The following is a 19,099-nucleotide window of genomic DNA, read 5'->3' on the forward strand; positions in this document are numbered from 1 at the left end:
CCACCTTCTGCTGATCTCTGCGTGGATCCATACCCTGGCTGTGGCAGAAGCTGCCCAGAGAGGCACTGCCCCAGGAGTCACGGATGGCTCCTAGAGGGACAATCCTGGAATGAGGGAATCTGATGTAGGGCGTGGCTGAGAGGGGCGTTGTTGTGGTTGGGGGCGTGGCCACGCGGTGGGCGTGGCTCTGGGCACAGGGCGTGGTTGCGTGGGGCTTGACTCTGGTCTGGGGGGCGTGGCTGAGTTGGGGTGTGGCTTGATGCAGGGCGGGGCTCCTCATGGGGGCAGGGCTCCGAGTGAGGGGCATGGCTTTCTCAAGACCCATGTCAGCTGCACATGGGTTCTGCGTGGGTTCGGTGGGGTTTCCATCACTGGTGAATAAATCCACAGAGGCACAAGCAGCATGGTTTCACGTGGGTTCCTTGGACTTGGAAAGAGACAGCGAGGATTGGGGAATTTGTGGCAGCAGAACCATTTGCTGGCCTGTCCCCACCCCACCTCCACCCCCCACAACGTGTTTGGCCTTCCTCAGTTCGAATTTGGATAAGATTGTGAAGCTGCTTTGTCTTGGCCAAGGGGCAAACTACAGCTGTGATGATAGAGACCGTAAAGAGTTAGGCAGGGCCAAGGCCCAGCTGGGTGGAGCAGCATGGAAGCTGTGTGTGGGCCCACCGTGGAGGCCCGTGTGTGCCCCCTTTTCCACCCACAGAAAGGCTCCATGCAGTCCTGCGATGGGTGGCTCCCGGCAGGCAAAGCCAAAGGGCCCGCTAAGAGAGGGAGGGGGAGAGGTAGGAGGAGGACTCACAACACAGACTAGGATGTCATCCCTAACGCTCATTTTCTTCATGGGGAGCTGGAAATGCTGCTCTCCCTTTTGCTATTTCTCCCTCCTTTATCCTGTTATGCTAAAATAAAGAGAGCAGAGCACTTGATCCAGGAGACGAGTACACATTTCTATTGGAAAGACACTGTCCTTGCCTCCAGTGATGGGTGAAATCCCGCACCTGTGCAGTTTGAGATCCTGCTTCCTCATACGTGAGCGTTTAATCCTGGATCCTAGGATGGAGAATTTAGCCTTTTCCTGAGGCCATAAGGAGCAACATATATTCTAGATCACGCTGAAGAGGGAGATGCGTGGCTTGGGCCTGTTTAGTTCGGTTCCTCTGAGGGCCTTATCTGGAACAGCGACACCTACAAGGGAGGTCAGCGGTCTTCCTGGGAGGCCTCAGCTTCTTTCCCTGTAAGCACAGGTGCTGGGATCCCCCCCCCCCAAAAAAAAAGCTCCCACCCCACCCTAGAGCGCCTGGGAGGCACCTCTCCACTCGCGACTGCTCTGCCGGCTCCCTGTTCTCTCCAGAGATGCAACACATTTGTGCTAGCCAGTTCTCCTTCACTGTGACAAAATGCCAGAGAAAAACAGTTTAAAAGGAGGAAAGGTTCATGTTGCCTTCTGGTTTCAGAGGTTCCATCTCTGGTCAGTTGGTTTCACTGATTCTGGGCCTGTGGCGAAGCAGAAGAGGAACTAGCAACAGAATATACCCTTCAGGGTCCTATTATAAACTCCTAAGTGGATGAACCCTTTGGTGAGGCCAGCCTCCTAAGCCCATCACCTCTGAACGCTGCTGCCCTGGAGAGCAAGTGACCAACACAAGCTGTTGGTGACATTTAAGATCCAAGTCACAACGACTTCCCTTTGGGTGACTGAAGAAGGAGTTACAGGCTTTTCCGAGGCCATCTCCTGGCCCTGCTATACTTATAGCTTCTGGAATGTTCTCCCAATGCTGCCTCCTATACCCAGATTTTGACAAAATGAACCACTACTGCCCACTGAGGGAAGCAGAGACAAATGAGGATGCTGAGAAAATTAGAGTTTTCAGGATGGATTCCGGTCAAGTCTTTAACTCCCACTTCCCACATGAAGAACTGGAAATGTTTCTTTCCTCCTTCTATTTCTTCCTACTTTTATATCTTTGTTTGTTTTTTTGTTTGTTTGTCATTGGTCATGGGACTTGAACTCAGGGCCTGGATGCTGTCCCTGTGCTCTTCAGCTCAAGGCTGGCTCTCTACACACTTTGAGCCACAGCTCCACTTCCGGTTTTCTGGTGGTTAATTGGAGCTAGGAGTCTCAAGGCCTTTCCTGCCCTTGCTGGCTTTGAACCATGATCCTCAGGTCTCAGGCTCCTGAGTAGCTAGGATTGCCGCGGACCGGCTCTGTCGGGACGACGGAGGACACCTAGTGGAGGAACTGGAATAGGTGGGGAGATGGCAAACAGACAACTCACACACAAGAGGAGTGGATGCTGAGTGCGATTTAATGCAGAGGATAACAAGCTTTTATAGCAAGAGTCTCCATGAGAAAGGGCAAAAGGTTACACAATCTTGCTGCAAGGCTTCGTTCTTGGGTGGTCACCACTGGTCGCCTGATCTTGTTTTTTGGATGACGAGCTATGACCATAGGCACTTGTTTTCGGCTTTACCTCTATTTTTAAGAAATACAATGGGTTTCGATGTTTATCACCAATTAACCATTAACCAGAGCATATGGGCAAGGTGCTGGACAGAAAGGCATGAACTCTAGTACTTCATAGTTACTTTTGTTTAGTTTTGTACTTTATACGTTTTAAATCTTTTCTAAGCAATTGTGCTTAGAGGGTTCCCAATTTGTGGCCAAAAATCATGATATTCAGTATACTTAGTTAAATCTGGCCATATATCAAATTTAAGCTCATAGTGTCTTTTCTGTAACCCTTTCACATAATCGTTTACTCTTTTCTATAGAGGCCTTAACTGTCTCATAAGATCTTTCTTGTTCCTTCTTTAATAGTAAGCACCAAGGAGGCCTAGATCTAGCAAGTCTCTCAGTAAATGAAAGAGAGTAATAGGAAGTTCTTTCTCCTAAGTAGTTTACCCAACGGTTGCCATCCTTATCATACACACCTGTAACAGACTATGGATCTGGGGGAAGTCTTTGGGGTCCTCTAGATAATGGAGGATCCCACCATTTTCCTCTGATAAGCCATTGCCACCTTTTATCTACCAACCTTTTAGGAATCTTATTTAGCTTTTGGTCTAAATATCCCTCTACATCTTTCTTATCTACAGGATATCTATATGAGTCTATTGTATATGCTTTAGGATTAAAGGGAAGTCTCCAATATCCATACACTCTTTCTGCTCTAGCCATGCCTACAGCTTCTTGTAAATCTCTTACAAACAATTTCTTTTGCTGAAGTGATGTCATGAAACCCCCAATACTTTTATATTTACTTATGACTTGTCTACTAGCCTCCATAAGAGGGGCTTTCAGGGTAGCACTTAACTCTGGTGAGTTAGTCATATTCTCAGGACACTCATCAGATGTTGGAGTCGTCAACACTTTTAAGAAAGAGCCTTGAATAAGGGAACGTTGAGCATGAGTAAGTACAATGAGCAGCAGGAACAGTAAAAGATTAATAGGCACTCCTATACAGTGAAGAAAAGAAAAACAGGAACAGAAAGACATCTTTCCCAGGGGCTTGCCAGCCTTTCCAGGAGTAGGCCTCTTTGAAGCCCCATTCTCTGAGGTAGATTTTGGTGAAGTCCCATTCTTAGAGATAGGCCTCTTTGAAGCCCCATTCTCTGAGGTAGACTTCGGTGAAGTCCCATTCTCAGAGATAGGCTTCTGTGAAGCCCCATTCTCGGGTCTGAAAGCAGGTTTCCCATGCTAAGCAGACTCCACCAGAGTAGGCGTGGCATAGGGTTATAGGAGTGAGCCACCAAGCACCTGACTTTATGTCTTATTCTACTAAAATAAACCCTTGCTAAAGCATCTACTTGTGAGGCTCCCCTTCAAATGCTTTTGCATGTGTAGATCTCAAGGATCTCTGGTTTTGCATGGAAACCAGGAAGTGGAGTGAAGCCTTCCTTCCTTCCTTCCTTCCTTCCTTCCTTCCTTCCTTCCTTCCTTCCTTCCTTCTTTCCTTCCTTCCTTCCCCATCCAGTGACAGAAATGGTGAGCCAGCCAGCAGCAGAGCCTCACAAGTGTGGGTTTATGAGTGACTTAATGCAGGCTAAATTCTGACAGCTGTGAGAGCAATTCTGCAAGGTATTTACTCCGCATTCCCAGACAGCGGCCTACGCCATACTGTGCTGTCCCTTCCAGGGTCTGAGGCCCAGCCTGGCAGCCCCAAGGGAGACAAGGCCTGGAATCTCCCCCCACACCCACCCCCCACTCCACCCCACTGTGGCTGCTCCGACTCAGAGGCAGCCTGGACCTGGGCTGAGGGAGATCGGTGCTACCCACCTAGCCTTCCCACAGACAGCGATGGCTTGGACCCCGTGGAGTTGAACCAGCAGAGCTGATCCTGAGCTACCTTGCTGTGCCTTCATCCTCTGTGGGCCTCAGTTTCCTTCTCTGTAGATCAGGTGCTGTGACTGTCTGTCTCCTGGAGGTGATTGATTTGGAGAAACACTTGGTGGCAATGTATTTAATAAAGGGCTGCTGTGGACATCCCCAAGACATCTTCTGGCCTGCTGTGTAGCCATATTCTTAAATTCTGAATTGTTTATCCTTCCCAGTATTGGGGAATCCAAGGCCTTGAGCTTGCTAGGCAAGCTCTCCCCTATTTGAGCTATGCCCCTAGCCCTTTTGTTTTTTAGTTTGCTTCCAGGTCTCAGGCTACCTCGGCCTGAGCCCGCCTTGAACTGATAACTCTCCAACCTCTGCCTCCCTCAATAGCTGGGATTACAGGCATGCACCACCACACCCAGCCTCTAGGTCTTGCATTCTAATCAGGACAGAGCTCTGAGAGCCGGAGGTCAGATGGGGAGTCGGGGAGGGAGACTGTCCAATCTAGGCTCTAGCCCAGACTGGAAGCCAGGCCCTGCCCTTCTAAAGGAGATTCCAGGCCTGCCTGACTCAGACTCACCCTGGCTTTCTTCAGCATCAGGAATAAAGAACCACAGGGCCCTTTAGGAAGTTGCCCAACCTGTGGCCTCTAGAACCTTCAGCATCAGGGCGTGTCAGGGTGGGGAGCTGGGGTGCTAGGTGAGGAAGGCTGCCAGGAAGTCTGGGTGGGGAGAGAGCTGTCAGAAGTGTGGCTTCCAAGCCTGGGTTATCCCGGGCGCCGTGTGTGTCCATGGTGACAGGAAGCATGGCGGGAAGTGCCAGCCACCACCCGTCGCCTCCATTCCCCCATGCGTGTCGCAGCTAGTGGCCGTCAGGACCCTGTCTCTAGACAGGTGGAAACTGGGGCACTGTGTGTGGGACACACAGCAAGGGGACCTGCCCACCCTGCCTTTCTCACCGGGGCTGCCTCTGTGGTTCTCAGTCCATCTGTCTGTTAGATTCTTCTGGAAGAACTTTAGCCCTAGAAGATGAGGCCCCATCATCCTGGCCTGGAGCTTGGAGCTTGCAGATGGCTGCAGCTGTTGCCAGTTTAGAAGCCCCACCCCCACCCCGGCCACCCCCAATGCCCTAAGCATGCGACTGCCCCCGCCTTTCCTTGGTACCCCTCTCCTCCTGAAACCTTCCACTCCGATGAGCTGTTTCAGGGCCCAGGGACTCCTCTCCTCTTCACTGGGGCTGCAGAGGCCCCGTCAGCAGCCACACAGTTCCAGCCCCATGCCAACTGTCTGCCTTGGCTTGTGGTACCTCAATAGAGCATAAGACTTCTTCAGGTGCATTAAAAATACATATTTCTGAGCATGGCACGGTGGTTTATGACTATAATCCCTGCTACCTGGAAGGCAGAGAGGGGAAGTATTAAGGTTGGAGGCCAGCCCACGGAGAAAGCTAGTGAGACCTCATCTCAATCATCTGGGTGTGGTGTAAGTCTCTCATCCCAGCTACATGGATGGCCGCAGGTGAGCACGGCCAGGCCTTAGGAAGGAATCTGAGGCCAGGCCTGGACAGAAACATAACACCCTACCTGAAAAATAATGCTAGCAAAAAAAGGGTGGGGGATGGAGGTGTGGCTCAAGTGGTGGAGTGCCTGCCTAACAAGTATGAGTCCCTGGTTCAAACCCTAGCAACACACACACACACACACACACACACACACACAGACACACACAGACACACACAGAGTCCCTGGGTTCAAGCCCTAGTAACACACACATACACACACACACAGAGTCCTGGGTTCAAACCCTAGTAACACACACACACACACACAGAGTCCCTGGGTTCAAACCCTAGCAACACACACACACACACACACACACACACACACACATACAGACACAGAGTCCTGGGTTCAGACCCTAGCAACACACACATACACACACACACACACACACACACATACAGAGTCCTGGGTTTCTCAAACCCTAGCAAAACACACACACACACACACACAGACACACAGACACACACACACATACACAGAGTCCCTGGGTTCAAACCCTAGCAACACACACACACACACACACACACACACACACACACACACACACATACAGACACAGAGTCCTGGGTTCAAACCCTAGCAACACACACATACACACACACACACACACACACACATACAGACACAGAGTCCTGGGTTCAAACCCTAGCAACACACACACACACACACACACACATACAGACACAGAGTCCTGGGTTCAAACCCTAGCAACACACACACACACACACACAGGCAGACACACACACACACACACACACACACAGACACAGAGTCCTGGGTTCAAACCCTAGCAACACACACACACACACACACACATACAGACACAGAGTCCTGGGTTCAAACCCTAGCAACACACACACACACACACACACACACACACAGACACACACACACACACACACAGACACAGAGTCCTGGGTTCAAGCCCTAGCAACACACACACACACACACACAGGCAGACACACACACACACACAGACACACACACACAGACACACACACACAGAGTCCTGGGTTCAAACCCTAGCAACACACACACACACAGACAGACACACACACACACACAGACACACACACACAGACACACACACAGAGTCCTGGGTTCAAACCCTAGCAACACACACACACACACACACACACATACAGAGTCCTGGGTTTCTCAAACCCTAGCAAAACACACACACACACAGACAGACACACACACACACAGAGTCCCTGGGTTCAAACCCTAGCAAAACACACACACACACAGACACACATACACACACACACACGCACACACACACGCACGCACACACACACACACAGACACACACACACACACACACACACACACAGTCCTGGGTTCAAACCCTAGCAAAACACACACACACACACACACAGACACACACACACAGACACACACACACACAGAGTCCTGGGTTTCTCTCACCAGCAGGCTTCCTGAGCCAGAGTCCCTGGACCTAGGTATCTGTATGTTGTGCTGCCCAGTGAGCTCCTTCCCGTAGCTTAGCACACTCCTTCCCCTTTTCACGGCTTAGCAGGCTTCTTTCCTAGGCAACACTAGGCCCATGTAGTAAAGGCAGTAATAATCAGCCTCCAACCCCCTTTACCTTAGGATGGCATTTCTCTGGGACAGCTAAGGCAGCAAGAGCCCCTTAGAGTGACCTTCAGGTCTGGGCAACTGCAGGGCCTCTTATCTACTACTTGGACAGCAGCCATAAATCCTAGTCCTCCATGATGAAGCCTCTGGCCCTAATGTCCATACCAGGGTCTCTGCCGCCTAGCCCCTTCTAGCCCCTCCTAGACCTCCTAGGTTATGTAGGTCACCTCAGACAATAGCCTGTGCTGCTTCTCGCTTTTCCCTGGTGAGAAGGGGTCTTGCTGGCCCCTTTCCTGGCAACAAACCTTCCTTCATTCTCTGTACCTGGATGTCTGTGTGGATATCTGGCAAAGTCTAAAATACTCTAATGTTAGGTCTTTAAAAAGAGGTAGGCGAATTAGAAATGACAAAATAATGGCATTTGCAGGGAAATGGATGGAGCTAGAAGGAATCATGTTGAGCGAAGAGCAAAGCCAAGAGCAAAGAGACAAACGGTACATGGTCTCCCTGATAAGTGGATGCTAAATCCAAAATGTTAGGTGATACGACAAAATTAACAGGACTTAAGAAACAAAGAACTCCCACTCATCTGGTCGAACCACTACTAAATATCCCCATGCTGCTGATCACGTGTATGGTGTATAACATGTGAACACCGTTATATGTTATAGACCGTGATAGACAATTTGCTCCAGGAAAGTTAGAATGAACTTGTGACTTTAAATGAGCATCATTATTCCACAATACTGTGAAATTTGGGAAATTATGTAATCACTTAATCACAATTAAAAAAAAAACAAAAAACCTCGGGGAAGGTAGGGAGGGAAGGGATGGTAAGGGGAAAACAATGGAGGGGGTAACAATGCTCAATAGGAAGTGTACTCATTACCTTACTCATGTAACTGTAACCCTCTGTAAAGTATCTTTACAATAAAAAATTAAAAAAAAAAAAAAAAGAGGTAGGTGAGTAAGAGCAGTACCACGCACATGGTATTCAGGTAAGGGGTAGGTTTATTCATCATTCTGGCTGGCACCAGGCCATGTTGGCCCTCCACGCGGCTGGGAAAGGCCTGGGAAAGAGACCTGGGAAAGAGCTGGGAAAGAGGGAGAGCTGGGGAAGAGAAGAGAACTGGGAAAGACAAGAGAAGGAAAGAGCTGAGAAAGAGCGCCTGGGCCTGGGCTAGGCCTTATCTAGGGTATGGGCGGAGAAAGGTGTGGCCACATCAAATTCAGATGTGACCTCTTCCAGGTGTGCCAGTTGCCTGGGTAACGCAGGTACTGGGTGGAGACTTTGCTGCGAGGAGGGTGGAGTCTTCTCGCCATCCAGGAACGGACCTTACATCTAACAGTATGGATGTGGGTATCTGTATGTTTATACTTCACATTAAAAGACAATTTCTTGTTTGTTTTGGGGGAAAAAAATCTGGAAAGAGTGGATGTTTATCAAGGAGGACCCCCTTACCCCTTCTTTTTCTTTTTTTTGGTCAGTCATGGGGCTTGAACTCAGGGCCTGGGCTCTGTCCCTGTGCTCTTCAGCTCAAGGCTAGCACTGTACCACTTGAGCCACAGCACCACTTCCAGTTTTCTGGTGGTTAATTGGAGATAAGAGTCTCACGGATTTTCCTGCCTGGGCTGGCTTTGAACCATGAGCCTCAGATCTCAGCCTCCTGAGTAGCTAGGATTACAGGCGTGAGCCACTAGTGCCTGGTTATCCCCTTTCTTTTGAATGCTGGCTTGAGCTCAGGTCCTGGACACTGTCCCTTAGTTTTGTCTCTCAAGGCTAGTGCTCTACCTCTTGAGCCAGAGCTCTACTTCTGGCTGTTTGGCGATTAAGTAGAAATAAGAGTCTCTTGGATTTGTCTGCCTGGGCTGACTTTTAATTGTGATCCTCAGATCTCTGCCCCTTGAGTAGCTAGGATGACAGGCGTGAGCCACTGGTGCCCTGTTCAAAGAGGTCATGAACATGTCATCTGCCCCACATTTCAGGCTAAAGAATGAAGAAGACTTTTTTTTTTTGGTGGGGGGTGGCAAACAACTTCACCTACCCCTGAGAAATATAATTTATTAGGTTGGTTAAAGAAGAGCCACCTTCTTTCAGGTTGGTTGACAATGATCTCACTGGCGAAGATCCTTTAAGAAGGAAATACTGTCCATAAATAAACTTTAAAAAAGAGAACAAACAGGAACCATTCCACCTGCCTGCAGGGAGGTTTATAAGATAAGGTTGGGAGGGAATGGCTAGGTGATTAATCATATGTAAGACACTCTGGCCTTAAAGCCACTGCACAACAACCATCTGCCCTGGAGAAAAGCGAGAGGAGACGCACGTACACAGTTCATGTGTACTTGGCAGGGAAGAAAAGGCCGAAACTGAACAATGAAGGGGGTAGTGCAGGGCCTGTTGTGTTTGGTGTGGTTTGGTTTTGGAGCCAATACTGAGCCTTCCACTCAGGACCTTGTGCTCTTGCTTTAGTTTTTTTTTGCACAATGCTGATGCTCATCTACCACTTGGGACACAATTCCAATTCCAGCTTTTTGCTGGTCAATGGCAGATGAAAAAGTCTCTTGGATTTGTCTGCCTAGGCTGGCTTTGAACTGAGATCTTTAGATCTCAGCCTTCTGAGTAACTAGGACTAAAGACGTGAGCCACCTGTGCCTGACAGTTTTGCTGTGCAGTCCAGGCTGGCCTTGGATTTCTTGATCCTCCTGTCTCTGCCTCTCCCCTCTCCCAGCTCTCCACCCCGAGAGTGCTGGAATTATAGGTGTGAACTACTGTGCCTGACTTCTGTTAAAATATAAATAACCTGTGCTTTGGGGGCAAAGACTGGCCTCAGTTAGAGATGGAAGAGCAGGTGCAAGCTGACTTTCGGAGAGTGAGTTAAAGGACTGAGTCCTCCACAGAGGCTGGTCCTTCGTGGGGTCACCGTCTGGAGTGTATCATAGATGGAGAAGGAGCCAGCACGGACACACATGCCACCATGCTGAAGTCACCAGGGACCCACCTGCACCACAGTGATCAGGGCCTAAGGGAGGTGACAGCTCAGACTGGGAAGAAGGACAGAGAAAGAAAGCTCGAGGTGGGCGAGTGTTCTAGAACCTACCAAAGGCCCTGGGGGCGGGGCCTGTGGCACTGGAGGAGGAGGAACAGGACCTTGGGTGGCGGTGGGCAGAAATCAGGTCCCGCCTGAGGTCTGGGAGGTCTGCAGGTAGGTGTGGCTGTAATTCATATGGCGGAAAGCAAGGCCTTGACTCAGCCATGGCTGACTGGGCCTGAGTCTCTGAAAACAACACATCTGCTGACAACAGCTGGTGAGGGGCTGGGGGGAGGGGGGAGGGTTGGGAGCAGGGAGAGGCGTCAGAAGGTGGCAGGTTAGTTCAGAGGGGGAGGCAATGACCCAGCCCACCACACAGCCCAGCTCATACAAGAGACACAAGTTGGGGCAAGTGGGAGGATGGATTGAAGCTCTCCCACACATCCTGGCTTACTTACTTCCATATTTATTATAAGCTAGCTCGCAGGCTGCTTCTGCATGGCTTAAAGACTCGGCATAAAGCTCCAGCCTGTGACCCCGAGCTTACTTGGGAAGCTGAGATCTCCAACTTGAGTGGAAAAAACTAAAGCAAAACAAAAGAGCTGTACAAGGCCCCAAATTCAAGCCGTTTCCTGAGATGGACACGTGGGTCTTTGTTTCTTCAACGTCCTCAGGAGCCAGGTGACTGACGAGCTGTTTTGCAGAAGTGTGTCCCCTTGTCTTTCCGGCTTCACTGTTGCGGTTGGTGAAGCAATCAGTGTCCCAACGCAGAAGCAGCTGGAGGTTTATGTACCAACCTGGGCCTCCTGTTGCTCACCAGTGAGAGCTCTTTAAGTCCATTCCGAGTTTGTTGAGCACATATGCTTCATTCCCACAGTCAGTGACAACGGCTGTGGTCCAGATTGGAGATTGCTAGCATGTGCCTCCAAGCTTTGCCATGGCCAGCTGTGTGGCCGTGAGCAAGTTACTTAACCTCTCTGAACCTCACTTTTCTTGTTGGTTAAGACAAGGATCAGAACACCTGACTCAGAGGGTTTCTGGGAAACGGGTCACCAGATAAGTTCTTGACACAGTACCTGGTCCCCAGGAAACCATAGCTAGGTGCTGGGGAGAGCCTGATTGGATGTAATTCTCAGGGAACCAAAAAAAATGCCTGTGCTTAGCACTGAAGGCTCAGTTTGGGGGCTTGACTACCTCAGGGCTCTTTTACCCACTTTTGCTTGATAAACTGTATGTGGGGGATGTGTACATGCACACGCGTGCACGCCGGTGTGCCCGCCAGTACTGGGGCTTCAACTCAGGGCCTTGCACTCTCACTTGGATTTTTTTTTTTGCTCAAAGTTGACCCTCTACTCCTTGAGCCACACCTCTAGCACAACTTTTTGATGGTTAATTAAAGAGTCTCATGGACTTTCCTTCCTGGGCTAGCTTCAAACTTTGATCCTCCGATCTCAACCTCTTGGGATTATAGGTGTGAGCCATTGGCTCCTGGCTAAGGATAGACTTTTGTGGACCAGCCTCTGTTTGGGGGGTGGGGGAGGGGGTAGAGAGGGTGCTTGATTCCTGAAGGCCTAGAACAGTGGCTGGAAGATGCTGGATTCCTGCCTGGAACCGTACCTGGCAGATGGTAATAGACATCTGGCAGATCTGAGAGGTTTTCTCTGACCTGTGCATCTCAGGTCTGATCCTTCCTGTTCCAGGCTCACACCCGGGCAGGGCACACTTCCCCATGTGTCCAACCCAGTGACAGAGGGTGAGGATTTAGAGGAGAGTGTGCAGGGGGTGTGGCCCAGCAGTCAAACATGCCTAGCAAGTGCCAAGGTCCTGAGTTCAAAACTCCAGTACTGCCTTTCTAAAAAGAAAAAAAGAAAACCGACCCAGCAGATGGATAGAACAAAGGGGGAGAAAATCTGGCTGGGCTCCAGTGGCTCACGCTTGTAATCCTAGCAACTCAGGAGGCTGAGATCTAAATTTCAAGGTTCAAACCCAAACCAGGCAGAAAAATGCATGAGACTCGTACCTCCAATGAACCAGCAAAAATCAGGAGGTAAAGGCATGGCGCAAGTGATAGAGCTCTAGCCTTGAGCTGAGGGACAGCACCCAGGCCTTGAGTTCAAGCTCCAGAATGGGCACCAAAACAAAATGATAAGGAAAAAAGAAAGGAAGAAAAAAATCTGCATGATTATCACAATGAATCATAAAAACAGATGATACAACTCCCTTTTGTATCTTTAAAATAAGACTTTTCACTTAGAAGGGACTTCTTTAACTCAGTAGGGAAGATGTACAGCAGTGGTTCTCAAAGTGTGGTCCCCAGGGCATCAGCTGCAGCCTAGAACATCCTCAAGCCCCAGCAGACCTTCTGAGTCAGAGTCTGGGGGCAGAGTGGGGGGGCCTGAGGGTTCCCTGATTCAACTGAAGTCTGAGAACCACTGATCCAGCGAAACCCACATGGCCGCCCCACCTAAGTCCAGTGACTTGGGCCAAATGAATGTGGAAGAGCTTCTGCACAAGGAAATCACTTATCGGATAAGCCAGCAGGAAGGCCCAGGGGGTACCTAGTGTCTGGAGGAAACCTAAAGTCAGGGTTCTGGCTCCTTCTATCTCCTAGAGGACTGAAGGAACTGCTAACTGGGACATGTGTCGTGAAGTGGGAGAAACCGAAGCAGAGAATTTTCTAGGTCAATTGATCTTATACTGCTAGTGTAATGACTCGTGAGATTGTGTATCCAGGGAAGCCTAGGGCTCCCTCTTCCCTCCCTCCTTCTTTCCCTCCCTCCCTCCCTCCCTTCCTTCCTTCTTTTTAATTCTGCAGTACTGGGGATTGAACTTAGGGCCTTGCACTTACTAGGCAGGCGCTCTATCAGTTGAGCCACACCCTCGGTATTGGTTATTTTCTTATTAGGATCTTAACTTATGCCTGGGCTTCAGTGCTCCTACTTGTGCTTTCCCGTGTCACTGGGATGGCAGGCACCTGCAGCTGCTTTCCACCACTGGTTGAGATGGAGTCTCACAAAAGTTTATGCCCAGATTAGCTTTGACCTTCAGTCCCCCATCTCCCCTTCCCAAGTAGTTTAGGATTATAAGCTTGAACCACTGTGCCTGGCTGCGTAGGCTTTTATTATAACAGAAACCATATGCGTGACCACAACATGAAACATTGTCTTCAATGCTAGAATGTTCTAACCATTCCCCTTAGCCAGAGCAAGATGACAATGGGCATTGGTATCTCTTTTATCCAGCCAGGGACAGAAAGTTCTAGCCAGTGAGTCTTCAGATTAGCAAGGAATGAATATACATTTAGAAAAATCCAGCCTGGCACTGGTGGCTCATACCTGAAATCCTAACCACTCAGGAAGCTGAGATTAGGAGGATGGTGGCTCAAGACCAGCTGAGGCGAGCAAGTTAGTGAGACCCTCTTCTCAATTGACAGCTGGGTGCAGTGGGGTATGCCTGTCATCCTAGCCACGATGAGAAACCTAAAATAGAAGGATCGAGACCTAGGCCTGACCTGGCCAGGAAGGGAATCTTATGTAAAAAATAATAATAATAATAAATGCAAAAATCAGGGCTGGAAGCATGGCTCAGCAAAAGAGTGCCTGCCTACGCAGCAGAGGTCCTGACTTTAACAACTCCCTCCCCACGAAAGAAGGAAAGAAAGAGAGAAAGAAAGAAAAGAAAAGAAAAAAGAAAAGCGGACATTCCAAAGGAGCTACACACTGCAAGAACTAAGAAGAGGGGTACAGCAAGGTTGTTGTTATGAAATTAATATGTAAAAATAAGTCAGGCTGGATGCCAGTGGGTCGTGCCCATAATTCTAGCTACTTGGGAGACAGAGATCAGAGGAATCAAGTTTCTAGGCCAGCCTAGGCAAAAAAAAAAAAAAAAAAAAAAAAAAGTTCATGTGACCCCCATATTGACAGAAAAGGCCAGGTACTATTTCCCAGCTACAGCAGGTTGCATAGATAGGAGGATCACAGTCCAAGCAGACTCAGTCAAAAAGAAGACCCTATCTAAAAATGAGTGCAAAGAGGGCAAGATGCGTGTCTCAGTAGCAGAGCACCTGATAGCAAACACGAGGCCCTGAGTTCAAACATCAGTAATGCCAACTAAAAAAAATCAATCCTATTTCTAAATACGTACAAGACACAGAAAACAAAAAACTGTAAATAGAACATTTATAATGATGCCAAATGTGAAAACAAACAGCATATCCAACAAAAATGTGTAGAGCCTGCCTGGTGTGCAAATCTACTGAGAAAACAGACAAGAACTAATTAATAGCTAGGTGTGCCATGTTCGTGGATGGCAAGGCTCCAAATTGGAGCCAAGATGTAAAATATTGTAGACTCAATTAGGATCTCTATGATGTGCATGAGACAGACAGACAGACAGACAGACAGACAGACGGACAGAGACCTAGAGACAAAGAGGGACTTGCAAGCTGGCTGTAAAGCCTATACAGAAGTGAGAAGAGCAAGAAGAGCTAGGTCACTCTTGAATATGAGATGGTGGCTGGAAACTGGCTATGCCAGGCATTGAGCCACGTTGCTCTAGCAATCAAGACAATGTGGAAGCTACAGAGGCACAGACAAGTTGTCCAGGCCCACTGGAGAGTTGTCCCTGCGTCCTGTCGATGGTTGGTCACCATCTTCATGTCCTGCAAATACCTCATCTCCCCATTTGGAACGTGTGTTTCATCTGTATTTTAATGCGCACAAGTTCTTCATTTTGTGTATTTAGTTTGGTCGAGATAGGCTCTCATTGTGAAGTTCAGATGGGCCATGAAATCACTACGTAGCCCACTACGTGGCCTCAAACTTTAAATCCTCTGCCTCAGCTTCCTGAGTGCTGGGATTATAGGTGTGTGTGTCATCATATCTGGCAAAATCCTTGACCTTCATTTTAAATCTTAGTCAGTTTATTCTTTTTCCCTTATTGTTTTGCTCTTTGTGAACCAGTATTTAGGATAAACAACTCCTATAACTCAATAAACGTAAGAAAATGAGGGCTGGAGTCATGGCTTAAGTGGTAAAGCACCATCCATGAGTAAAGAAAAAAGAGAAAGAGGAAAATAACCGAATAGAAAAAAAAAAAGACAACTATTTGAAGTATCTTTTTCTAATTCTGGAAACACACAGATTTCCTGTGAAAAGGTATTCAACCCTAAGAAATGCTTCTCAGTTAGGCAGAACTAAATCCACCTATACGATAGGCTTGTAAGAATGTGGATCAGCTGGAGTCTTATAGTTGCTGAATGGAACCACTGGAGAACAATTTGTTGTTACCTAGAAAAGCTGACAAAGGCCACATCACATATCAGAAGAAGCCCACCTGGAGGATTGTGCCCAGAGAAATTGTTGCACAGATCCTGGAAGACAGGGCCAGGCATAGCCAGACGGATCATATTAACCACAAACTGGAAAGAATGCCCCTGGACATTACAGGAGATCATTAAACTGTTATATATGCCCATGATGAAATATTAGACAATAACTGACAATGGGCAGTGCATGGCTCATACACCGACATGGGTGAATTTTGCTAACACACTGGTGAGTGAAAGAAACAAGGGACAGTGTGTGCTTCTTTTTACAGGAAGACCAAGAACACAAAGACAATGCTACACAATAAGATTTTAAAAATAAACAGCAATAACCAAAAAAAAAAAAAAAACACATAAAGAAGGGGGTAGGAATATGGCTTAGTGGTAGAGTGCTTGCCTAGCATGCATGAAGCCCTGGGTTCAATTCCACAGTACCACATAAACAGAAAAAAGCCAGAAGTGGCACTGTCATTCAGGTGGTAGAGTGCTAGCCCAGGCCCCGAGTTCAATCCCCAGGACTGGCAAAACCAACACACACACACACACACACACACACACACACACACACAAAGAAATAAAGAAGTGGAATGTTATATCTGAGAACAAAACTTCCACAGGGAGAGAGCGCACTGACCTTCACATTTTACTTTTAAAGACGATGCCTCCTCAGTCAATAATGAAGTTGCTGAGATGAAAACTGGCAAGAAGTTTACTTAAATCTTGCTTCTAAGATCAGGAGTGATTTTTTTGTTTTTGGACAGAGTTTCTAAAAGAGAAGGGAAAGGCTGAAATGCTCATGTCTTGAGGAAATTTGAATATTTTTCTTCAAATTTGCAGTTTTCCCTTTCTGTTAACTGTTTTCTAGTAAATCTAGTTTTCTAAATTCTCAAAAAAAAAAAAAAAAATTGGAGCTGGAGCAATAGAATGAAAGAATTGCCCCCAACCATCTGCAGAGGCGGCGGGCTTTCTGTTTCTTCAGCTGGGCGATGCTTGGCGCGGCGTCCACTTTGCTGTGTGTCTGGGAAGTGTGCGTACCTGTACACACTTGGCCAGGTGAAGGGTGGGTTGTGCAACAGCAAGAGGTGTGCACAGACCGACCGAAAGGCACCATGGGATGCCCACGGGAGCAGATCCAGCTACTCCATGGCTCACATGGACAGCGTGATTTCCGGTCCTGCATGGGGCAGATGAGAGGAGCACACAGCCTGAGAAGGTTAAGGGGCTGGAGGCTGGCCGGCAGGGGATCCGCTGCACTCTTCTGCATATTCCTGGGGGGCCCCTCCAGGGGCGGAAGGCAGCTGTGTTAGGAAAACCAGAGGAGGAAGGCTGTCTCAAGGGAGGGAGACGTGGGGAAGGGGTTCAAACTGCAGATCTTGCTCTAGGGTCCCCCCCCTCCCATGGGCTCCAGGGCCAAGAGGTGTGATCGTCCTAAACCTCAGAATAACAGCTGGACACCTGTAGGCAGCCCTGCTCTGTGAGGAGCTCTGTGTCCTGCAGGACCAGGAGGAAGAGCTGTGGGAGGCACCAGGAATCACCAGCCACGGAGCCCCAGGCGGCCCCAGCAACACCTGGCTGAGGGCTGGCCCAGCCCTGCCTTGAGGTGTGTGAAGCCACCCAGCAAATCGCCCCAGCAGGGAGAAGAGTGTGAGGTGTCATAGTTCGGTTAGAGGGGCTCTGGGCTCCAGAGTTCATCGTCAGCCTTGAGCAGCTGTTGGAGAAGAGTCTTCAGGTCCTCCAAGAAGCAGGGAGCTTGTGAAATCTCCCCAAAGTTTCCTGGCTCAAACCCGGTTGGACCACCGAGAGCCTTATCAGGACCTGAATCAGTAGGAAACACCAGAAACACAAACAAGCCAGCCAGTTCTTGGGAAGGCCAGGTGGCAAGAGTGGACAGATACATTCACAGGAGTAATTATTGGGAAAGCAGCTTGAAATGTGATTCCACAATAAGTAAACAAGGGAAATAAAAGCATTATCTCATAGAGACATCTGCACTCCCACAGCCCCTCAGGGTGAGGCACCATTACTAAGTGATTAAAGCAATTTAAGAGTCTATCTAGATAAAGAAAATATGCTTCGGACAAGTACCGAGGCTCTTATCTGTAATCCCAGCACTTAAATGTTAGAGGCCAGAAGATTGAGAGTTCCCTGACAGCCTGGGCTACATAGAGAGATCCTGTCTCACACACCAAGAAACAAACAAGGAAAAGTGTGATACAAATGCACACTGCAGGGGCTTCATGGATGATCATTTCACAATGTATCCATGTATCAAACATCTCATTGTGCCTCTTATATATGCTTCTAAATAACCAATAGGTGGAAACAGAAATAGTTTTAGGGGTTGGAGGCATGGCTCAGGAGGTAGAGTACCAGCCAATGAGTGAAAGCATCAGATACCAAGTTCAAATCCCACTCTCAAAAAAAAATACATATTTTTTACATTTTTTAATATCTTAAAAGAAATTTAAACAACAACCACAACCACCACCACCATGAATGGAGTAAAAAATGAAAGAACATTAAATGTGTGGCAGCCAAAACAGTGCCAAGAGGGAAATTTATAGCCTAAATGCTTCTAGTAGAAAAAGATAAAGTCTTAAACCAGTAATCTAGATTTCATCCTCATGAAACTAGGGAAAGGATCAGAAGATACTCAAACCAAGAAGGAGGAAGAAAACAGTAAGGATAAACATAGAAAATAATGGAATTGGAAGTAAAGAAAAAATAAAGGAAAAGCAACACAGAAAAAATCTTTTTTTTTTTTTTTATTGTGAAAATACCGTACAGAGGGGTTACCATTACATGGGCAAGATAATGAGTACATTTCTTATCAAGCATTGTTGCCTCCTCTTTTGTTTCCCCTTCCCATTCCCCCCCACCCCAGCAAAAATCTTATTCTGAGTCATGTGTAGGAATGGGATAAACCTGGGCCTGAGACTTGAACTCAGGGCCTGGGCTCTATTGGCAGAATGTTCAGTGTCCCTCCACTGCTCCTGCCCTAGCCTGAGCCCAACGTCTGATCCCCGGCAGCCAGAAGGACTGTATGCAGACGAGGGCACACACGATATGCTCTTTCCCCCCCTCCTCCCCCCACCGCCCCCTTCAGCTCCCCCAGGGCACTTGGAGTAGAAGCCAAAATCCTGTGACACCCAATCAATCCCACACGGTTACCCCTCCCCCTCTCCACTGCGTCATGGACATGGCAGGCAGGTCTCTACCTCGGGGCCTTTGTACTGGTGGCGCTGCCAAAT

Source organism: Dipodomys spectabilis, unplaced genomic scaffold (genome assembly GCF_019054845.1).
Source record: "Dipodomys spectabilis isolate Male_0828 unplaced genomic scaffold, ASM1905484v1 ptg000504l, whole genome shotgun sequence".
Lineage (NCBI taxonomy): Eukaryota > Metazoa > Chordata > Mammalia > Rodentia > Heteromyidae > Dipodomys > Dipodomys spectabilis.